Consider the following 25,527-nt stretch of genomic DNA (forward strand, 5'->3'; position numbering starts at 1 on the left):
GCAGAGAAAACACATGGGGTACTTAGATACTACTGTTTGCATCAAAAGGACCTAGATACTACTGTTTAAAAGTAGTATTAATACTAATTAAAAGTAGTATTTTTAAAATACCATACAAATTTTCATCATACACACAAAAATATTTTCCTTTAATAAAGATTTTCGCATCATGTTTAATGAGAAACAACTAAAATGTCACGAAAATAGTCCAGAAGGGAAATTTTTACTATTTATCTTTCAGATCATTTTTCTTCAAAATCTGTACATATTCTTCTGATGTTTTCAAAAGCAGGTTCTGAAACAGATTTGACCCATCTGTAGCTCCTAGGGGAGACAATCGATAGGACTCAGATTTAAATTCAGCAGCAGCTGGAAAGAAAAAGGATTACATTCTTTATCTAAAATACTTGAGTTAACTCAGTAAAAAAAAAATGAGATATTTCTAAGTGCTCTGAAAAATGAAACATATCTATAAATGACAGAAAACAAAATACAAGATTACTATTATATAATCAGCCCATGGTCCCACATGTGGCTGAGTATTCTGGCTTTCTCATTCTTCATTCATTTACTCAATAACTATCTGCTAAGGTGCTGTGATAAACACTGGAAGTACAAGATGAAGATGACCCAGTCACCCTGAGAAATGATAATGCAATAAACTGTAAAAATAGATGAACAGACAATTTCCATACAGAGTCATAAATACTAAGGCAGGTATACAAGATGGCACAAGGAACACTCAGAAGGGACAGCCGGCTTTGTGTCAATACTGCCAGCTTTTTGGTGGAGGTGCTATGGAAGTAGCTACCTGAAGGACAGGAAAAAGTACAAGAGTCAGAGGGGAGAAGCACATACCAAGACCAGAGGTGAGGAAACGAATATGTGGGATCCTATACAGTCTGGCTGGTTAGATGCACAGCTAAGGGGCAGAGTAAGGTGGTAAAGAGATAAGGCCAACTACTTTAGAAGGACCCAAATTGATGCAGGTGTTTGGAGCTTTTCCTGATGGCAAGAGACAAACTAGTGACAAAGTCAATGACACAGTAATTATAAAGTCACACACCAAGTGACAGCTACATAAACATGACTGCTTGACTGAGTGTTCTATCCTTAACCACTACCAGACACTTGAGACGTTGATGAACTCCATGCTTTCTGAGAATGGTGTCAGGGTGCAGATGGGCAGTTCCACAGCGATGGCAGTAGTAGAAAAAGGATACATCCAGAAATAAATAGAAATACATAGACTTTTTGAGATTTTTTTAAAATTATGGAACATGATGAATAAATGAGGAAGAAGAATATTTTTCACTATGACTGCTCATGCTTTCACATTTTTCGTTAGCTATGTATAAGAAGAAAACATTTTACATAGCATCTGTTATTCAAACAATGGAAAGAGATGCCATTTATTATTTACAGTGTATTTCAGAAATCAATATCTAAATTTAATTCATACATCTTGGCAACATATCTTCTCTTAGTTCTCTAGTTATACTCCTGTCCAACTCCTGCCACATCTGAAATAAGTCAAATATTATTTATCTTTAAGTTAAGCAAGAGATATTATCATAGGAATGTTATATAGCTTACTAAATGTGACATTTAAATAATACTTTTAGAGACTAGACCTAATTTGAAGATTACTTAAGTAGAAAAATAATCACATAAATAAAACAAAATGCATTCCAACTTATTCTGCTTATAAATAACAGAGAACCTATATATGGAACGTTAATCTGGTAAAAAGTACGATAAATATCAGTCTACTGAGTACACATAATTTCAAAGAATTAGAGAATGACCCATGACCCCAGGAATGACCCACAAGATTACTATCTTTTCCCCCTAACAGCTCCTTCCCTAAATACAACTTTATTTTGATTTCTAGGTGAGGATCCTGTTCAAATGGAGGCAGTAGTTTGAGCTGAATGTTATTAAGGAGAACACATCTGCAGTTTTCTTTAAACTTTTGCATTTAACAAAAACACAGGACTTCTGGCCACTCCTTTGGCTAAAAGGCTTTATACTTGTCTCCATTTTATATAATATGATTCCACACAAAAGTTTTTTTTTTTTTTTTAAGAAAGGTTTTTACTTTGGAAAAAAAAAAACTTTTTTTAAGATATGAGAGTCATGATTTAGGCAAAGTTCATAATTCTACAAAAGAAGTAAGAGAGCCAATGACTTTCTTACTGAGTCCAGAGTCCTATGCCAGCTACTTCCTCAGATTAAGAAAAAACACATAGATTTTTAACTATAATGCAGAGAAAATGAATATGTAAAACCTTCTCACATAGTTCAATAATATTTGTGGCATGACATGACATAGTAGCTTTTTAACTAAATCATGTTTTAAAGGCAAGAACAAGAATAAATTATTGTCAAACTCCTATAAGTCACAGTCAGGTGATACAGTTAATTTATAAAGCATAAATTAAAAAAAAAAAAACACGACAGGGAACTTGAAGGAGAAAAGTTTCAAAGTGAGGACTTGTACTCCTACCCTCCTTATGAGAGGTGAGGAGATTTACCTAATGGCTGAGTTTTGGGAGAGTGCTTGCTTGGTTCCAAATCTCTACTTTGAACAGATGTATGCGCCTACAGCACCATGATCTTGGGTGTGCAGTAGGCAGCCTGTGTCTGGGACGGGGGTCAAGCATTTGCTTCCTCCTTTTAGGCCTGTGTAGGGAAGTGTCTGACTTGGGATGAAGTGTTCGGAGGCCCGCTGTGACTGCACAGCTAAAGCATGTCCTCCAGGTTCACAGCTCTCAAGTACTAAGACCCAATGTAGATGCAGTGCTGTGAAAGAAACCTTAATTGCTCTCCTACGGTGGCAAGAAATCAAATGAGAAAACAGGTTGAGACTGCATTTAACAAGGGCTACTTTTCCGTCCATCACAAACATCAGGAAAACACCATTAAAACCATAAACCTGTGTGCACAGACTGAAATGGATATTTTAATCACAATGATTGAACAGTGAAAACTGGTTGCAATTTCAAGACTCCCCATCACTGCTATCTTAGATACCATTTATCCAGGTGATGTCAAGATACAGATAAAGTGAGCTTCATTTATAATATTTAAATGTTTGAATTAACTACATATCTAGAAATATTCTACAAATGCTCAGCAAGATTGTCTTTTTAAATTTTAAATTAAAATGCTATAGGTAAAATAGCAATTAAAGAAAGTGACAAAAATGTCATTTTTGTAAGAAATGACAAAATTCATGTAAGAAAATGACAAAAATGTTACACTAAAACTAGAAATTAATGTTTTAATTTAGTATTATAAGTTTATTTAATTCATAAAAAAGATTTATTTAGGCTTCCTTTAAACGAAAAGCATCCATATGTGGTTAGTGTTTAGATGCCAGTGATTCACTTATGCTTAGAGGTAGAAAAACTTCGTTGGGTACAGCAGAGCTTGGAAATGATTATGAACCATTGCCAACTGAAATCAATTAGAAAGGAAGTGAAACATCTGAAAGAATACTTTTGGATACTAGGCAATAAGATTTCATTTCTAAAGTAGAATTTAAACACAGCTTTCCAAGAAATTTAATAATTTAGTAAGTATCTCTAAAAATCAAGAACTTTGGGACAAAAGAATCATAAAATTTCTGTCTCCTTTATTAGCACAGCTAATTATGACTTTTACTTACTGTGCATTAAGTCAAATAAACAACTCAGAAGTTCAGCAAATTAAAAACAAGGATCATTCGTATCAGAAATCTGAAACCCAGTGGAAAAAAAGATAATAGAACTAACCTTGGTCAAGTAAGTCTCCATGCTGTTATTCAAAGGGTATGGAATTGAGGTAGGAAACCCTATGTTTGCTCTTGGAGTAAGATTTCCATTGGGCACTAAAGGATTATTGAAATTTCCGACACAAGAGGGCTCCAGGACTGGCCTCGTGCTAAGAGTGTGCAGTAAAGATTTGTTCTGCTCTTTCTCCACCTCAAGTTTGGTGCTGGTCACTGCCAGCCTCTCATGAGTCCTGGGGAAGATGGAAAACACCAGCTTAATGATTTGCATTTTTAAAGCTGCCATATAGTAAATGGAATTCCCATTAAACTGTTTGAACACTGAAAACACAGAGCAGACCTCCTGTAAACAATGATAGTTGTAACCTTGCTCTAAAGAAGTAGACGTATCTAGGGCTCCTCAAGTAACAAGTCACAATTGGGAGAGGAGAGAAAGGGCATCAGAGAGAAAGGGAGGTGGCCTCACAGTGAAACCTGCTGTCCTCTGGGACACACCTGCCTCCAGGAAACAGTTCAGGGATGAAGAAACACTGCATCCCACAAAGCCACTTTCAAGCATTTGCTTTCACCACCCTTGTATACAGGTTTCACTAATGACCTCAGATAAACTAAGCTTTTGGCTCTGAGGAGTCATCTAGAGTCACAATCTAGAGAGGAGGACAAGAAAGTCAATGGGTGATTGAAAAGAGCTAAACCAGCCCCAGGAACAATTACAAGCATCCCCTGCTTTTCCAAAGTTCACTTTATGTTACTTCACTTCTAGGAAAGGCCTACGTCAGCATCTGTTTTAGAAAAAAAAAATTTTTTTTGAAGAGACTTTTTGATTTCATACAAAAAGGTTCAGTGTATGTTTTACAGTGAGAGGCATCACGCTCCCCAAGCAGGGAGACTGGCCCCACTGAGCTCCTTCCCTGGAAGCCACACCCCACATCTCAGTGTCAAGTCACCACAACCCTGAACCCTATCTGGGAGCACCTGTGCTTCACTTGTGCATATTCACTTTAGGCTTCAACTAGCAGAACGTGCCCTCGGGTACCTGCTTCTTTGCTGTATGCTGCTTTGGCTTATGAAAGGCTTCGTAGGAGTGTTCTGCTTTCAGACAGTGGGCAAACCTGGACTAGGCACTGGAGGTGGGATCTGCCCTTTCTATCCTCGACACCCTGCCTCAGTCAGGTCACCATACTATTTCTTGCCATCTGTGAATTATCCTGCCTTTCACCCCTGTGGTAATTGCCCCCAATTTCACAAGCATGCCTTTATACAGTGTGCTACTCAGAAAATCAAGAAAGAAGTTCAAACCACCAAGAGTCACAAAACATATTCTTTGTCACACAACATTTGCACTTGATTTTACACTCTTTTCTATTTTTTCTCCATAAAAATGACTACAAGTAACCTCTTAGCAGAATGTCTATTACTCCTTCCCCCCATCTTAATGCCCCATGTGTTAAAGAAGTTTGAGGGATACTGTATTCAGTTATCTAGGGCTGAGTTAATAAACGCTTCCCAAAAGAAGATTGTGAAAATAAGACTCTCATTGATAAATCTTATAAATATGGATTCTAACCCCATAAGTATTTTTCTGAACTGTGAATAGCTTTTGCTAATTTGAACTGTATTCCAAAGAAAAATGATTAAAAAGGTTAAAGAAATCCCATCTCCTAATAGCTTAGTGAGATGACCTATACATTTTTCTGAACAACAAATAAAAAGCCTCATTTTTGTAATCATTTGTTACTTTTCACAAAACAGACCATACCAAACAAAATAACAAACAAATTTTGCGGGGAATTTCAGTGACACCGAGTTGCAAAGAATTTTCCTTTAGACAGAATGATTACTCGGTAAGTCGAGGTGAGTGGAGGTGGTGGTATTGAAACTGTCTACAAATTCTTTGACACTTTTCTCTGAAATTCCCTCCCCTTAAATATGTGCTGGCCTCAGTAACTGATTTCTACCGGACAGAGTCTGGGGAAACTGACTTTTGCTCTGTGGGAAAGCCCACCCTTAGCATTAGTCACTGTGTTGCGAAGAAGCCCAGACCACATACTGAGCACCTTGTCAGTGCCCCCACTGATCCCCCCCCCAACTAATGTCACATCCAAAAGCCCGCTCCAACTGCCAGACATGTGCATGAACTAATCTTCAGATGACTCTGGTCCCCACCTTCACGACATCCCAGCTGATGCCGACTGGAAAAGAAACAAAAAATTGTGAACAAAGTAAATGCTGCCTTGAGCCACTAGGCTTTGACGTGGTTTATTATACAATTTGCTGGCAATAAATACCTGGCACAGATACTGTTATTAAAAATGCCATTCAGTTCAGTTCAGTTCAGTCACTCAGTCATGTCCAACTCTTTGCGACCCCATGAACTGCAGCACCCCAGGCCTCCCTGTCCATCACCAACTCCCGGAGTTCACTCAAACTCACACCCATCGAGTCGGTGATGCCATCCAGCCATCTCATCCTCTGTCGTCCCCTTTTCCTCCTGCACCCAGTCTCTCCCAGCATCAGAGACTTTTCCAATGAGTAAACTCTTCGTATGAGGTGGCCAAAGTACTGGAGTTTTAGCTTTAGCATCATTTCTTCCAAAGAACACCCGGGGCTGATCTCCTTTAGGATGGACTGGTTGGATCTCCTTGTATTCCAAGGGACTCTCAAGAGTCTTCTCCAACACCACAGTTCAAAAGCATAAATTCTTCAGCGCTCAGCTTTCTTCATAGAAAAGAACTAAAAGATGTGAGAATGCCTTTCAACCTGGAGGTAGGTGAGGTCTGAATGGATGCAAAGAAAGAAATGAAAACCCAAAGGGCTTCATGACATTGTAAACTGAATCCTGATGCCCGTTAAAGGGTCTGCTGGTGACAGCTTCTAGGCAAGAGAAGAAAATGACACTGAAACACAGCGGAAAGGAGACTCTTGCTATGAACCAGCTGAAAGTAACATCAATGAGAGGGAGAAGCTATCAAAAAAAGGGGAGGGGACTATTAAATATAAAGGAACCAGGCCCAATTATATTTGGGTTCAATATCTGTTATCTCCTTTACAGCATCTCCACATGTCCAGTGGTCACATGATGCTAAAAGAGAGAAACAGCTTCTGGGCTAAGATCAAATCTAGGGTGCTGCCAGAAAAACATGGTCTAAAGGTGAAGCCTGTAGACTGCAAAAGCCTTCATTAAGATCTTGGAAAGACTTAAGGTGGTGTCTCAAATTCCTTTAAAGATCTTAAGGGCATAAGAATTTTAAAGGCATCATCCTACAAAGCTTCACAAGAAGCCCAAGGTGCAGAGCTTCTCTCAAAAAAGATTTGTGAGGGTAGCCTCTCCAATGACGTGAAGCCCAATCCAATTCACAGGACACTAAAAGCTTTAAAGATAAACTTGTCAGCAAAAAACGGTGCTTGGCCTAACAGAGACCAAGACATACAAATGAGAACAGGCCTTTGGGATTTTCTTAGAAGTTCAATAAAGAGGAAGCTGGCTTAAGAAACATGACTCAGCTACAGACAGAGGTCATTTCTTTTGAAAAGGACAGCACACAGAGCTCAGAGGGTAGAGCAAAGGAGAAGCACTCCTATGGGCAGGACCAAGTCCTCATCAAAGAGCTGGCAGCACCAAACTGGACCTCGAGGTGCCATGGACTATGGTGCCTCCCGTTTCCATTTTCTGGATGGGAGAGTCTAGTCATTCAGCAGAATGGTGGGGGTGTGGGTGGCAGATAACTTGCCCCTTTAGTTCTCAAGTCTTAGTACTGAGAGGGTTGTGCTCACAGGGTCACACTCTAGAAATCACACCCAGAAATCACACCCATCCCCATGTGCCATCTGTACCTGATGAAGATGGTAAGACCTCGACTTGAGCCTGGGCCTGACACTTAACAACTGAGACTTGTGAGGGAATGAGTAGGGAAAAGGGTATTTTCCATTGGAAGGAATATGAAAAAATTGTGGCCAGTGAGTAACTGTGCTGGTTTTTAAATGTACCCATTAGTTTTAAAATCTTTATTCCGTAAAAAAGGTAGAATATAGGCCAAGTATAACTGACTTGCTCCTATTGAACAGAAGATGATGAAAGTGATGCTGTGTGAACTGCAAAGCAAGGTTAGACAAGGTGGCAGAGCTTCTGCCTGGCTCTCAACCTGGGAACCAGGCTCCATGTTGCGAGTAAGCCCAGGCTGCAAAGAGAGCCTAGGTGTTCAGGGTAGGTGTTTCACTCGTCTGCCATCACCAAAGTCCAGCCAACCACAGATACCAACTATCAAGCATGGGAATGAACACACCTTCACCCGATTCCAGCCCCCAGCCCTCGAGCTGACCCACCTGAAGTCGAGAGGACGAGAAGCCAGCCATCCTGGCCACCTTTTCCTAAGTATAGATTTTGAACGAAACCAATGTTGTTTATTGAAGCCACTAAACTCAAAGCTGATTAGGAAAAAACAGAAAAATGGATTTTTGAAAAAGAAAATAAAACTTAAATGCAGGTAGAAACTGATCTCCTATAAAGTGGAATATAATAAAGGGTGAAATTTTTAATGACAATGTTGATGAGAAGAAGCAAATAACTAGAAGAAAGACTTAAGAACTATTCAGGAAGAAGTTTTTTTCAAGGTGCCCTTCAATTACAATTTCTTACAAATAGGCAGGTGTGACTCTTTAGAATTTCTGCTCAAGTTTGAAAACAATGAAGATTAGTAAGCAATGAGACCTATGATTTGAACTATAAGAAATAACTAGAAATAACTACCAAAATCAGACTTTTGACCTCATCTCAATTTACTGAAATTCTAAAAGAGATGGGTAGCTTTGAGTAGTTACTAATCTAGAACTCAATCTTCATTGTCCTCTCCTCAGAGAGAGAAATAAAACACCACGAGATGCCACTTCATACTTGCTAGGATGGCTATACTCACAGAGACAGGTAATGACTAGTGTTGACAGGAATGTATAGAAATGGGAATGTTTTACATACTTTGGATAAAAATATAAAATGATGCAGCCATGCTGGAAAACAGTATGGCAGGTCCTCAAAAGGTTAAACAGAGTTGCTGTGTAATACAGCAATTCTATTCATAACTGTATTCCAAAAGAAAGGAAAAAATATGTTCACACCAAAACTTAGACATAAATGTTCACAGCAACATTACTGACATTAGCCAAAAAGTAGAAACAACCCCAAAGGTCCATCAGATGATGAATGGATAAATAAAATGTGGTACGTCCATACAATAGAATATTTTTGAGCAAAAAAACCAAGGAAATACTGATACATGTTAGATGTACCTTGAAAATATTACGCTAAATGAAAGAGGGCAGTCACAAAGGATCCCATATTGTGTGATTCCACTGACACGAAATGTCCAGAAAAGGGACATCTCCACAGTCAGAGAGTGGAGTCATGGTTCCCTCAGGCTGGGAAGACCAGGAAGGGAAAACTGGCACAGGGTGATTTCTTTGGAGGGTGATGAAAATGTTCTAACGCGGTAATGCCTGTATAACTCTTTAAACACAATAAAGTTACTGAACTGTACAGTTTAAATGAATTAACTGCATGGTATGTTCATTAGATTTCAACAAACCTGTCACCAAAAACAATGGATGCTTTGGGGTCATTAATGCTATGCTGCTCAGCTTCAGATCACCAGCCAGGGTTCAAGACAGAGAGAGTCAAGAGTGTGCCCTTTTTGTCTAAAAATGGTATATGGAAAAGCTGTCTTTTTTACTGGTGTCCAACCTAAAAAATTAATAGACCAATCTGTGTTTCACTGCTCAAAGCATGGAATGATTTATATTTTCCCAAATTAAGTGATTTGGGTGTTCTAAAACTGATTAAAAATTACCTTATGTTTTACATATTAATTTGAATATCCATTTCAGTTTGACTGGTTTTTAAATCTCAGTGGAAACTAAGCTCTCCATTTTCACATTCATTTAACTTCCTTCTTGTCATTTTTAAGAGTTTCTTAAATCTGTAGTGGAGAAGGCGATGGAATGTATAGAACGAGTAAGTTCTTTAAGAGCAGATATTTAATAATTAAACAAATATATGTTCTATCAGATAAAACAAACATCTATAAGTTAGAATCCTTTGTCATTGTTCAAATTTAATATTCCTTGAAAGCATAATAACTAAATTCTAATCTTAGGTAAATATTATGAAAACAAATTTTATCACATTTAAATAGACTGTGTGTGATATATGTAATATATGAGTTCTTATAAATAAGTTAAAGTCAATTTTTAGCATGCTAGTATGAAATATTTATTTATTATTAAATATTAGTTATAAACCAGGGGTCAGTATTCAAGCTAAAGATGAAGAGATATGATATATGAATGTTTTTTGAAAAGACACAAGACACGTTTGTTCCTACTGACCACAGGCTCTACAAAAAGAAAATAGATTAAAAAAAAAAAAAAGATTCTCACTTAAAATTGAAAAAAAAGAAAAATCTTTGGTGCCTGAGTTAAGCGGGAAAAAACCCAGGCTGAGAGTTTTAGAAGAAAGGAAATCAGAAGAGAGAGAGAGAGTGTACCTGTCTCTTCAAGACTGTTTTAAGAGATGTAGAAATCTTGCCCAGCACATTGTTAACAAAATGCAAGGCAATGTAGAGAAAATTAAAGAGAAAAATATTTATAAGAATCAGAGAAGAACCCTTTGTATAATCATCACTTGGCATCCACAGAGGATTGGTTCAAAAATCCCCCAACACTCCGTGGATACAAAATCCATGGATGCTCAAGTCTCCCTAAGCACATCTTCCCTATACTTTCAGTCATCCCTAGATCACTTACATTATCTAATATAATGTAAACACTTGTAAATAGTTATAAATACAGTGTAAACACTATGGAAATAGTTGCCAGCTTGAGACCAATCCAAGTTTTGCTTTTTGGAACTTGTCAACTTTTTTTCCCTGAATACTTTTGGTCTTGGGTTGGCTGAATCTGTAGATGATGAGGGTTAACTGTACTCAGCATAAAAAAAAAAAAAAAGAAGCAGTTTTTTATCTTACTGATCAAAACATGGTCACTAATTTTATTATTCTTTAGGTTACACATAGATTTTTGTATGTACATTTTATAACTAAAATTCGGGGGCAAAAAGAAAATATAGGCTAGATCAATATACTTTTTACTGTTGTTCAACAATAACACAGGTAGGTTTTTAGATAATAAATTACTTGAATGATGAAGGGAAGAAACACAGTTAAAAGAAGGCAGGATTACCAAAAAGAACGAAGATACTTTGCAGAAGTAAAAATTCAGCATAGATGATAAGAAAGAGAGTGACATTACTATATGCAGAGTCACGGTTGTTACTGTTTTAGAAATCATTACAGATAAGTACAACACTGCTTCACTCAAAACCATTTCAGATTGTGCTGACTTTCCACAGTAAACTTTGAAATAGGATAATGTGTTTTATTATGAAAATACACATGAAAATGAATTTGTGTCTAAGGTTTTAAATAAAATAAAATTATACTTTTATTAATAGTTGAGATTATCAGAAATATTAAAATCTTACCCAGTAATCTCTTTTTCTAACTCACTGTTTTTCTTCTTTTCTTGGTCCAAGCTATTTTCCAGAGATTGTTTTAATTCAAAGTATTTAATTGTTCCTTTTTATCCTCAGATTTAGAAAAAAACAATTTAAGAAAATTATTTTTAAACACCTGGAGAGACTTATTCTTTCTTAAGAATATTATTTCTCATGGGTTCACAAGTTAACATGAATTTATAGTAAACACAGTTTTTAAACCTGATTTGATGCCAATAACAGATTTCAAAATGATGACTTTTCTTAAAACAACTTAAAATGATTTTTCATTTCATCATTTTTCTGGAATTTAAATTGCCAACATTTATTTGTTAAAAATTGATTATGGTGACCATTTCAAAATGTACACATATCATCATGTTGTACAATTTAAATATATACAATTTCATTTGTCCAAAAAAAAAAATAGAAACTTTTACACATAAAATACTAAATGTAAATGAAAGTTTTTTTAAAGATTGCCTATATTTACATTTTACTTTCTAGAGATGCTCTAAAATCATTTTCATCAATGGTTCAAGATATTCCAGGTTTTGTTAAGTCACACCTTACTAAAATAATCTTTGAAAAATTCCCATGCAACCCCCATCTCTTAAAAAAAAAATCTAACAAATGAAAAATACATTCGTTCAGAAAAATGGTTCTATACAGACATAGTGTTCATTCTTAATAAAGAGAACAAACTACAATATTTAAAATGATTCATTCTCAAACATCTCACAGAAAGATCTGGATTACAAAAGAAACTCAAAATTCTCAATCAAATCATTACTCAAATTTCTGGACTCAAATAGATGTTTGTGTACCAGTGTTCAAAGCAATAGTCAGAAGGTGGAATTTCATTGACAGATGAATGAACAAACAAAAAGTGGTCTATATAAAATGTTGCTTTTGGACTGCCACAATTTTTTTAATTAAAATCTTACTATATAAATCATTAATTTTATGAATTCAGTCGACTTCTTCTATAGAGGAATCACAGTACTAGTAGCAAGAAGTACCAATAAAAATACAATAAGCTAATCAATGAAACTTTTTACATTGTCCAAAATATTCTTATATATTATTAGCAAAAAAAAAATATTAAAATCCTTTCTCAGTATGACAGAAATTAAGAGGTTAACTTACTGATCTTTTACTTGACAGGTTTTTCTGAAGCTGTTCATTTTTGCCCGCTTGCTTTTTCACTGTAGTTTGTAACTCAGCATTTTCCACTTCAAGCCTAAAATGCAGATTTTAAAATAATTATTTTCACACATAGGTTTTTTTTAAAAGATTTTTTTTTGACGTAGACCATTTTTAAAGTCTTTATTGAATTGACTGCAATATTGCTTCTGTTTTATGTTTTGCTTTTTTGGCTGTGAGGCACATGGGGTCCTAGCTCCACAACCAGGGATCAAACCCACGCCCTCTGCCTTGGAAGACATAGTTTTAACCCTTGGGCTGTCACGGCGTTCTTTCACACATAGATTTTTAACATATCACACTGTTTTTGAACAAACATCTGCAGGTTCAATTACATAGGTTCTTAGAATTTTGAAAAGTAGATGATTTGGCAATTGTACTGTTTTTCTATTTGTGGCTAATCGCCTTCCCTGGTGGCTCAGATGGTAAAGAATCTGCTGGCAACACAGGAGACCCAGGTTCGATCCCTGAGTCAGGAAGATCCCCTGGAGAAGGGAATGGAAACCCACTCCAGGATTCTTGCCTGGAGAATTCCATGGACAAAGGAGCCTGGATGGCTAGAGTCCACGGGTTGCTAAGAGTCAGACATGACTGAGCGATTAAAACTTTCGCTTTTCACCTGTGGATAATGTGCAAAATATGGAAATAATGGGGGGGGGGATTATGCATCTCAAAAAAGCTCAAAGGTGAAATGTTACACAGCTTCATGATAATGTGTTTATTACTATTGATCTATTCTTATATTATACTGTTTATCTGCTTTATATTTATTTTCAACGCTGCTTTAAATCGTACTTTTTGACGTGATCCTGTGTTTTCCAGCACATCTCACAGCCTCTGTAAGTTAATCCTGTGCTTCTTGCAACAAAAAAAAAAAGAAAAGAAAAGAAAAATCAACTGTTTTAACTACTAATAACCTAGCAAACCTGCCATCATTGGTTTTTGTCTCTTTTGTCTGCATACTGTTAACAGCTACTTTCCTGCCATACAGCAGAGATGAGTTGTTACAACAGACACCTTACAGTGCACAAAGTGAAAATATTTCCTGTCTGCCCTCTGCAGGTTACTGACCTCTCTCCCAGCACTCAAACACAACATCATCCATGTTTTAAATCAGATTTTCTCAAATAAACACACAAATTTATAAACTACTCAAATGCGGAAAGACAGAAAACTACCTTATGGTAAACAAATTTTTTTTTTAAATCCAGGCTCCACATTGGCCATCACTTTAAATATCCACATATGTAAATGACCACAGATCTTCCAGTAGTTATGAGAGCTAACACTGCTGCTAGTGACAACCTAGTGTGAGAGGCAGTAGCTACACAGGAGCCAGAATGCGTGGGCCTCTGTCACAGTTCCATCAGTTCTGAGCTGCGTGTCCCAGAGCAAATCACTTAACCTTTCTGTATCTCAGTTTCTCCATCCATAAAATAGAGATAATGGTAGCATCAACCTCAGTGGGATGTTTGGAAGATTATATTGCGGAGTTTACATAATGTACTTGAGAGAAGGAAATGGCTCCAGTATTGCCAGAAGGAAACCTGCTCCAGTATTTTTGTCTGGAGAATCCCATGGACAGAGGAGCCTGGTGTGCTACTGTTCATGAGGTCACAAAGAATTGGACATGACTCAGTGACTAACCACATACATAAACTATTTAAAAGAGGAAGTGGCATAGAGTAAGAACTGTTTGTAATTGGTGTTATTACGGTCGCTGTATTTTATCTGCAAAACAGTTTGATATATCAGGCAGATGTCATGCCAACAAAAGTCATTTTCAACACGTCACACTGAAATCCCTCTCCATACCATTACAAGTGGCAGTAAGGGTGAGCACGAGGCCCAGAACATATACATCCAGTACTTCAAAAATGTTCACTGACTCCACTAACCAACTAGCAGTGTTCTCCACTTATAATAATTTGTAACTTACTTCCTCTCTGTACTACTCAGTGGACAATGACCATGGGTTAATACGCAAAGAGCACCTCCTGGATGGCGTGGTACAGAACTTAACATGACCATCAGAGGAAGGGTGAAGTCACTGCCATGGAAATATTACCCTACTGCTAAATCAAAGTTCTGAATCAATTCATTCCCAGGAACTGTTAATGTCTAGCAAGTACTCAGATGAGAAAATTAAGGTTACAAGCTATGGGTATCAGAGAAGCCAACTCCAGAACCTCACATTTGGTGAAAGGCTAGAAATCCATAAATCCCACTTCTGGCTGCATAATGAAGGAAGGAAAATTTACATTTTTATTCCAGAGTCAGGGGAAAAAAATGAGCATTTAATTGAACAATTCTATTCTATTAGACTAATAGAATTTAGTTTCTTAATAAAAGTTTTACTATACCAGTATCTCCAAGAATAAATTATTGGTATGGTAAAAAGTAGTTAGTTGTATCCTAACAATTGTTAAGCTAAAATATTTTCTGTTTATGCAGACAAGTATTGTGCATATCAATAAATATTCCCTGTTAAACCAATGTATACTTAGACAAGATTCTCCCTCATGAAAAAAAAAAAGGACAACAATATAAAATTAAGGGCTAAAATATTCTTCACAGACTAGATGAGAAAGGCTGAAGAGAAAAGGCTCAATGAGAACTGGACAGTCAGGAAAGCTCCATGGATGAGAAGAGACTGGGCACCAGGTCTGAATAAATGGAGGACTACCCAAGAGAAAACAAAACTGTGAACACTGAAAGGACAGTCTGAGCAAAGGCCAAGAAAAGGTGAAGTCAGCCAGTTAACTCTGAGGATAAAATCCAACCACAGGAAAAGAAAAGTGTGTCCACACAGAAACTTGTAAATCAGTGTTGACAGCAGCATTATTAATAGACTCAAAGTGGAAACAGCCCAAAGCTTCATCAACTGGTGAATGGATAAATGGCTTAGCCACATACTGTTTATTGTTTGACAGTTGACAGAAATAGAAGAAATGATAACGTTCTATAATATGGATGAAAATTAAAAACGACATCAAATGAGAAAAGCTCATCACAAAGGAGCACACACTGTGTGACTCCATTTATATGAAAGCCCAAGACAGATACTACACTGGTGTTTGCCTGGAGCTGAGGGAGATGGGGGCCCATGAGGGGCGGCTAAGGGATGCAGGGTTTCCTTTTTGGGGTGATGGAAAGGCTCTAAAATTGGTCACAGGTGACACCTTTCTACACTAAGAGATAGTGAACTACACATTTTCAGTGGGTGAATTATATGATACATGAATTATATTTCAATAGCTTTTTTTAAAAATCCAATGGCAGGGTCTACATAATCTTCTTATTCTCTATTTTGGATGTACATACTATAAACCATCTGAGTACCTCCAGGCTTTTATATCTAAAATCTTCAACTAGTTTGTATAATACCTTTCTGCACAAATTATTCTGAAATCTATGAAATAAATATATATATATATAACTCTATAGTCATTGACATAAGTGAAGATGAGAAAAGATAATTTCCCGAAACATTCCATTAAACATCCTCTGATTTTATCTGGCTTGCCTTACCATCTTTTCCAATGAGTCAACTGAACTGAACTGACTGACTGACTGCCTTATCATGGCAATACAGGTATCACACACAAAAAATGTATTGTTTCAAAGAAATAGTCTCTCAACTTCTGTGAAGAATGCTGCACAATTCTTAACTTTTCTAAGGGTAAATAATGTAAGAAAAAAATATATAATGCAGATGGCAGAATGAAAGTCAAGTTTTAGAAATGAGTGCGTTAAAAAGGTAATAAAATTGTAGTATATTACTTGCAATGAAAATACAAAAGAAAGCCGTCCATGAAAACGAGTGTCCTAAAACACTTTATCCTACATATAAAGTCAACATATTCACTTTCATACATACCCGACTTGTGAGTTGACATAACTTCTTTAAATCCTGTGCCTCAACTTCTAAGTTGGCACGATAACGTGACAACCTCCAGTGACGCCTATGACATAGACTGCTTTTTGAGGGTATCAGCCAGTTCTTGTTGAAGTTGTCTCACAACTGCCTAATAAGATGCTCTGTCACTGAGTTTATCAAATCACTTTACTATTCTATTATGTTAATAATAGATAACTCCAACATAGGTACTTTGAAAATTATCACCACAGACAGCAACTCACTTTCTTTTTCCTCCTCACTGAGTTTGGTTACAACTACAGAAGGGGCCACCCTCCAGCCTTCCTGATATTAAGTTACTCAGACAAAGGATGTGGCCCCACTGTCCATGCCCTGCCCCTCCCAATAAATGTGCAGAGCTTCCACACTGTGGAAACATTTTCCTTTCCTTTTTTTATTAGAAGCTTTCATTAACTCAGAGATCTTCACATATTCCAACCAGTGCTCAGATCTTTCCAATAGATTCCTACCTCAGCAGAAAAATGAGTCCATTCCCTTGTTGCTTATCTATTTTATATCTAGTAGTATGTCTATATTAATCCCAAACTCCTAATTTATCCCTCCTCCCCACCTTTGCCCTTGGCTAACCATAAGGACCTACTGGAGAGCACAGGGAGCTCTACTCAATATTCTGTAGTCACCTACCTGGGAAAAGGAACTGAAAAATAATGGATATATGTGTAGGAATAACTGAATCAATTTCCTGTACATCTGAAACTAACACAAAATTGTAAATCAACAATATTCCAATATAAAAGAAAAACGAAATTTTAAAAATGAGGTTGCTCCACGGCCTTCAAGGAACCTCGATATCCTGGCCTCCACCTGCCTCCAGACTGCAGCCCCTACGACCTTCTCCCTGACTCACTCTATTCCTGCTGCTCACGAATCCTGTCATCCTTCATTTTTAGTGGACAAACTTGTATTCAGATGATACTAATTGATCCTTAAAACGAGAATTACGAGCAAATTGTTTGTAAAAATGCTCTAAGTAAATAACATAAATAGCAGCAGGAAGATTAAATCAGTAATACTTTGGCTAAAGCTCACCATTCGAGTCCCAAATTATGATTCAATGACAAATAGATGCCTTTAAAGCACTGAGAGGTCATAAGAAAAAATGATTCAAGGCTGAAATTTTCCCAAATTAATTCAAATTGATATAAATAAAATTAAAATTATACCAACAAATATGACAAGAAGGTATGACAAGCTATTGAAGCCAAAGTACAATATATAAAATACATGAACCATGTACACCCATGGTGGATTCATGTCAATGTATGGCAAAACCAATACAGTATTATAAAGTAAAATAAAGTAAAAATTAAAAGTTAAAAAAATAAAATAAAATAAAATACAGCATCTGGGAAACCTGGAATTGACTGTCAAGGTAATCCATGTAACTGAAAATTAATTTTGAAATATTCATTTTAGGTTTGAGCATTTCACTTCTCTGCTTCATCATGATACTGAAATGTGGTAACATAAAGATTAAAATTCTTATCCTAATAGTAAAAGAGTAAATTACTAACACTATCTATATTAATAATTTAGAACTGAATCTCTTAACATTTCATAAGCAATACGATGCTCTACTCAAAGTAAAGCATCTCTTGGGTCTAATTTTTATTTGCTGGATACAAGGTGTACTTTTAGGCTGGTTTAGAGACCACAGATTCACAGCCTATGTATTTTTTATGTTCAACTAGATTCAACATTTAGCCAGAATCAAGAATCACTGTGAACTTTCTTTCAGGAAGTATGAGAATTTCTTCTTCTGGGTACTTACTTCTCTTTCTGCTTTCTCATTTTCGTACTGACACATTCTCTCTTTTAAATGATTACACTCCTTGATTAACTCCTTGTTTCTTTCCTCTAGCATCAGAACTTGTTTCTCACGTTCCGCCTGAAGTTTTCTCACGATCTGCTGAAACTGGTCTTGGATGCTAATGGTCGTTTTCTCTTTACTGTCAGCTCTGTTTTGTGCATCATCCAGTTGCTGTCGGAGCAACATGTTTTCACTCTGGAGTCAAGATAATCTCTCCTCTAAGGATTCCTGCTTTCCAATATATTTACTCACTTTGCCTTGTTCATTCTGATACATGTGTTCAGTTTCCTGCTTTTGACACTCTGTTTGGCTTAGGTCTCTCTGGACACGTTCTAACATCAAAATCTTTCCTCTGAGAGAATCTCTCGTGTGATGCAGCTTAATTTCTAGGTTATTGAACTTACTTTTCCGCTCTAGAAAGTTGCTGGGAAAGCATCTCGTTGTTATCTTTCAGGTTAGCCACCTCGGTCTTCATTTTGTCCTGCAAGTGTAACCACTCATCTCTTGCTCTCTGGAACGCAAGTTCCAGGTCTCTTTCTGATGTTTGACATTGATCATGATCGTGTGAAGCAGCAGCCAGTCTAGAACGGTAGGATTCCACTTCCATTTCCAGTCTTCGTTTGCTTTCTTTTTAATTCTCCAGCTTAGAGTTTAGCATTGTATTCTCAGCTGTTGGAGCGTTAAGCTGACTTAACATACTGGGATATAGTCTTTGTTGACATTTCCTCATTCAGTTTTATTGCCTTTTGAAGATCATCATTCTTTCCTTTTACAATTTCAATGTCATCAAAATATTTCTTTTCCTTTTCCCGGTGCTGATGTTTCACTGCATCTATCTCCAGTCTTAGCATGGCAATTTCATCCTGCAGCATGTGGTTCTTGCACAACAGGTTTTTGCTTCTTCACAACTATCAGAAACCTAAGTGAAACAAAGGAGACTTTAATTAGTACTCAATAAAGAAGTGATGGAATTCCAGTGGAGCTGTTTCAAATCCTGAAAGATGATGCTGTCAAAGTGCTGCACTCAATATGTCAGCAAGTCTGGAAAACTCAGCAGTGGCCAAAGGACTGGAAAAGGTCAGTTTTCATTCCAATTCCAAAGAAAGGCAATGCCAAAGAATGCTCAAACTACCACACAATTGCACTCATCTCACATGCTAGTAAAGTAATACTCAAAATTCTCCAAGCCAGGCTTCAGCAATAGGTGAACCGTGAACTTCCTGATGTTCAAGCTAGTTTTAGAAAAGGCAGAGGAACCAGAGATCAAATTGCCAACATCCACTGGATCATCAAAAAAGCAAGAGAGTTCCAGAAATACATCTATTTCTGCTTTATTGACTATGCCAAAGCTTTTGACTGTGTGGATCACAATAAACCATGGAAAATTCTGAAAGAGATGGGAATACCAGACCACCTTACCTGCCTCTTGAGAAATCTGTATGCAGGTCAGGAAGCAACAGTTAGAACTGGACATGGAACAACAGACTCGTTCCAAATAGGAAAAGGAGTACGTCAAGGCTGTATATTGTCACCCTGCTTATTTAACTTCTATGCAGAGTACATCATGAGAAACACTGGACTGGAAGAAACACAAGCTGGAATAAAGATTGCCAGGAGAAATATCACTAACCTCATATATGCAGATGACACCACTCTTATGGCAGAAAGTGAAGAGGAACTAAAAAGCCTCTTGATGAAAGTGAAAGAGGAGAGTGAAAAAGTTGGCTTAAAGCTCAACATTCAGAAAACGAAGATCATGGCATCTGGTCCCATCACTTCATGGGAAATAGATGGGGAAACAGTGGAAACAGTATCAGACGTTATTTTGGGGGGCTCCAAAATCACTGCAGATGGTGACTTCAGCCATGAAATTAATAGATGCTTACTCCTTGGAAGAAAAGTTATGACCAACCTAGACAGCATATTCAAAAGCAGAGACATTACTTTGCCGATGAAGGTCCATCTGGTCAAGGCTATGGTTTTTCCTGTGGTCATGTATGGATGTCAGAGTTGGACTGTGAAGAAGACTGAGTGCCGAATAATTGATGCTAAAGCTGAAACTCCAGAACTTTGGCCACCTCATCCGAAGGGTTGACTCATTGGAAAAGACTTTGATGCTGGGAGGGATTGGGGACAGGAGGAGCAGGGGACGACCAAGGATGAGATGGCTGGATGGCATCACTGACTCAATGGATGCGAGTCTGAGTGAACTCCGTGAGTTGGTGATGGACAGGGAGGCCTGGCATGCTGCGATTCATGGGGTCGCCAAGAGTCGGACACGACTGAGCAACTGAACTGAACTGAAAGTGACATTTCATGATTTCCTCTCAAATGAAAAACTAACCTCTATGTGTATACAATGAAAAGACTACACGAAGTGTGTCTCCAAATGGAAAAAATAAGGTTCAAACTCAGACTTTATATATGCACAAATACCTAAAAGTTCAAAAATTTAATTGAAGACAATGAATCCGTGAAAGTAAAAAAGAAACCCCAAGAGACTTTTCAAGAGGCTCAGAACTGGAAAGGCTTTTCTTTGAATTACAATGAACTTGGGAAGGCTTAAACAAAAGATGTATAGATCTGACTACACTTAAGAATTGCATCTGCTATGGTTTATTTGTACAATGGAATACTACTATGCCATATAAAAATGAAATGCTATTTGTAGCAACAGGAATGTTGGACCTCGACATTATCACACTAGGTGAAGTAAGTCAGACAAAGACAAGTATTATATCATACTGCTTACATGTGGAATCTAAAAATGAACTTATTTACAAAACAAAAAGATCTTCACAGACACCGAAAACAAACTTACGGTCACCATAGGTGAAAGGGAGGTATGGGAAGGGAGAAATTAGGATGTTGGGATTAACATATACACACCAGTATATATGAAATATATGAATTGTTACTTTTGAACTGTAGTGTTGGAGAAGACTCTTGAGAGCCCCTTGGACTGCAAGGAGATCCAACAAGTCCATCTTAAAGGAAATCAGTTCTGAATGTTCATTGGAAGGACTGATGGTAAAGCTGAAACTCCAATACTTTGGCCACCTGATGGGAAGAACTGACTCATTTGAAAAAACCCTGAAGCTGGGAAAGACTGAAGGTGGGAGGAGAAGGGGATGACAGAGGATGAGATGATTGGAATGGTATCACCAACTCAGTGGACATGGTTTGAGTCAACTCTGGGAGTTGGTGATGGACAGGGAGGCCTGGTGTGCTGCAGTCCATGGGGTCGCAGAGTCAGACACGACTCAACTGAAACTGAACTGATATATAAAATAACCAACAAGGATCAACATAAGGAAGTACACTTAATATTCTACAAGAAAAATCCTCTGCCCATGGAGTTCTCCAGGCAAGAATACTGGAGTGGGTAGTCATTTCCTTCTCCAGAGGACCTTCCCAACCCAAGGATCAAACCCAGGTCTCCTGTATTGAAGGCAGATTCTTTACAGTATGAGCCAGCAGGGAAGCCCTATATATATGTGTGTGTGTATATATATATATATATATATACACACACACACATATACATATATAGCTGAACCACTGTGCTGAATACCTGAAACAACACAATGCTGTAAATCAACTATTATTCAATGAACAGCACTACTTGCCAGCTTTAAAAACACTGCATCTGATACCTAACCTACACAGCTACCTCACAGTAACAGCTTAGCTCTCTATATATTTAAATAGACTAAATTTCATAAAAAAACTTTTCTGAGATGATGCTATCTTTCTAACATTTTTACAGTCAATTAGAAGAATTATCCCTTTTGATAACTGTACTAAGCACTTCTACAAACATCAATTAACTCATTAGCTATAATTCTGGAAAGGAAGAAGTTAAAAATATAAATAAGCTGCAGGCTTTTCGCCAGGTCTTCTGACTCTAGTCGTCCTCTTACATCAAACCACAGTTACTTCTTTAGTACAAACATACAAAGTAAGCCTCTTATTTCACTCATGGTACACACACTAATGGTAAATAAAGTAAAATGTAGAGAGTTCTTCTTAAAAAATCATGAGATTATTTGCTACAGCAATAACTTTCATTATCTCTTCATAATGTTTAAAATAGTAACATGGGGGAAATACAATGAAAAACACAATAATCATCTCTAACATATATTATGGCATATCTATCACTGTTTTCAAAATTCCCTGTAGTGAAACAGGACACACAGAGCAGAGTGCTCATCTTCTCACAAGTAGAAGAATGACATCCAAAATGTGGTCTCAGAACTGCCTATAGATTCCTCCTCACCATCAGGGAAGTGATAAACTAACCTAGTGACCTTTCGAGGAAATGACATCACTACCAACAACCAGAATATCTACTGTCAGTAGCAAAATTTGTTTTCTTTAGAGGGGGAGGGGGGACTTTTATAAGTTTGTTCTATAGAAACAACTTTTTAAGGTGTTCAAAAGTGTTTTAACAACTGATGGCACAGTTTTTACGAATTGAAAACCTGTAAATGATGTGAAAAGGTCATTGATAGGGTACTGGTTAAAGAAATGACAGTGAAGCCAAGAACGGACTCTGATTTAGACACTGAAGATGATGCCATGCATGGAGAGACCGACAGGTTCACTCCGAGGCAGAGGGACTTGGTTGGGTAGCACAGTCAATGGTGGACCACACACGGTCTTCCTTGCCTAAACAACAATCAGGGTGCTGGATCTTCCAAGATAGTTGCAAAAACTTTGAGATCAATTCCTATGGAAAATATTAAAGGCCTCTCCTTGGATGAGGCCATTGTGTGTCACTACCTATCTGCAGCAGACAAATGGATTTGAATTACAAATATTACTTAATCCAACAGATGGAAAATGTTTCCCTCCTCAAAATATAGATATATAGGCCTTCAAAATCCTCTACACTTTCTATGATGTGTAGTGTTGGTTTCTAAAATATATACATACACAGAGACATATACACATATTTGAAAATGACTATAGAAAATACTTCAGTTCATTTCCTTATTAGCCATTTCTATATCTTTTTTCATTTTTGGCAAGGTGATTAGCCAGAATTCCATCCTGTAACATTCTGGCATTCCATTCTCGAGAAAGCTGCTTCTGAGTGTCATTTTGCTCTTCTATAACCTGGAGAGACATTATATGAAGTTTTGGGCCTATACATTAAAAAAAAAAAAAAGTTAAAAGCTTAGGAGAAGAATCTAAAATGAAAAAAAAAAAAACTCTTTAAAGGAAGTAGCCTTTTTAAGCACAAGGATTCCCAGATGAATAACTCAGATCTTAATTTAAATGCCTGTTAAATTTATCACAGAGCAAAAACATAGGCAGACATAGTATTGTGAAGGAAAATTTCTTTACAAAGCACTTAACTAGTTTCTTCACAGTGTCAACGCAAGTTAGCTTGTATTTTAACATAAAAAAGCCAAAATTAATACATGGATTGGAATTAAGAATACTACTTTGTCTAATTTATCAAAAATGCCAACCATTATGTTAATGATTAAGCTTGATTTATGTCCATTCCTCCACTCAGAAAACATACACAGAACATCTATGAGAAGCCAAGAATGGCAAGAAATTAATAACTTAAGCTCTAAATGTCACAGTTCATTCTTCAGATAACAATTCTGTTCTAAACCTGAAAATACATATTAAATTAAAGGGATACTATACATAATATTGACATAGTGTCAGAAATTTGAAAATTTCACCAAAGATTGCTCTACCTGATTCAGATCATTTCTCACAGTTTTCAGTTCCATTTCTAGTGCTCTGAGAGTGAGTTCAAGTTCCTGTTTCATTTCAACTTCTTTACTATATTGGTCTTCCTCTTCAGTTCAGTTCAGTTGCTCAGTCCTGTGCGACTCTTTGCGACCCCAATGCCATTCTTCCGAATCATCACACCCTCTCCCTCTCCCACAGAGTCCAGCAGACTGTCCTATACATCTGTGTTTCTTTTGCTGTCTTGCATAGTGGGTTATTGTTACCACCTTTCTAAATTCCATATATATGTGTTAGTATACTGTATTGGTGTTTTTCTTTCTGGCTTACTTCTCTCTGTATAATCGGCTCCAGTTTCAGCCACCTCATTAGAACTGACTCAAATGTATTCTTTTTAATGGCTGAGTAATACTCCGTTGTGTATATGTACCACAGCTTTCTTATCCATTCATCTGCTGATGGACATCTAGGTTGTTTCCAGGTCCTGGCTATTATAAACAGTGCTGCAATGAACACTAGGGTACACGTGTCTCTTTCAATTCTGGTTTCCTCCGTGTGTATGCCCAGCAGTGGGATTGCTGGGTCATAAGCCAGTTCTATTTCCAGTTTTTTAAGGAATCTCCACACTGTTCTCCATAGTTTGAGTTCCCTGAGTCATACAGCAAATTCCCCCTGGTTGTCTATTTACAAATGTCAGTGTACATGTATCCATGCTGCTCTCTCCATTCATCTCACCCTCTCCCTTTTGTTCCCCACTCTTGCCCGTAAGTCTGTTCTCTATGTCTGCACCTCCGTTGTTGCTATGTGAACAGATTCGTCAGACCCATCCTTCTAGATTCCAGGTTTTTCTCTTTCTGACTGACTTCCCTGTTTAATACGCTCTAGGTTCATCCCCTTCATTAGAACGGACTCAAATATGTTCCTTTTTATGGCTGCATTCCATACAGGCTCTGATTGTTCCTTAGCCATGTTTTGAGGAGGGTCATGGAGCTATTCTGCTACATTTCATTTTGGGCCTCCAGTCTGAGTGCTCACGGCAGAGCTGCTTCTGGGTGAGCCCTCTGAGGTCTGTGAGCATGGCGCTGCCTGCTCTTCTCTGGCGACCCGCAGGGGGCGCCAAACCCCCTCTGACCCGCGGGGGCAGGACGCTTTGCCTTCAGACTGGGCTCGGTGACCAGCTGGTGGGAGCTTTGTCTCCTCAGGGCCGTCAGGGCTCGGGCTCCTGGATAACGGGGCATGGCAACCCCATGAATCCCAGCACTGCTCCCTAATTTTTTCATACAACATATCAGCATTTCTTCTCTGCTCTTCTTGCTTTAAGCTGAATCTGCAAAATTTATACAGCTTTTCTTAGAAAATCATGAGATTATTAATTGCTATAATAACTTTCATTCCCTCTACATAATGTTTAAAATAGTAAAATGGGGGAAAATATAATGAAAAACACTTAATAATTCTCACAGTTTTCATACAGAGGGTTAAGAATAAAACTCCTTCCGTTATTTTTTTCTGTCTTGAGAAAAATGACTACTGTA

General features: G+C 37.4%; 1 pseudogene; it reads right to left on the reverse strand.

The window, feature by feature from the left end:
* Nucleotides 1-226: 226 nt before the first annotated feature.
* Nucleotides 227-25,230, reverse strand: LOC108634639 (annotated as a pseudogene).
* Between the last annotated feature and the right edge of the window lie 297 nt (nt 25,231-25,527).

The sequence above is a fragment of the Capra hircus genome, unplaced genomic scaffold, assembly GCF_001704415.2.
Source record: "Capra hircus breed San Clemente unplaced genomic scaffold, ASM170441v1, whole genome shotgun sequence".
NCBI lineage: Eukaryota > Metazoa > Chordata > Mammalia > Artiodactyla > Bovidae > Capra > Capra hircus.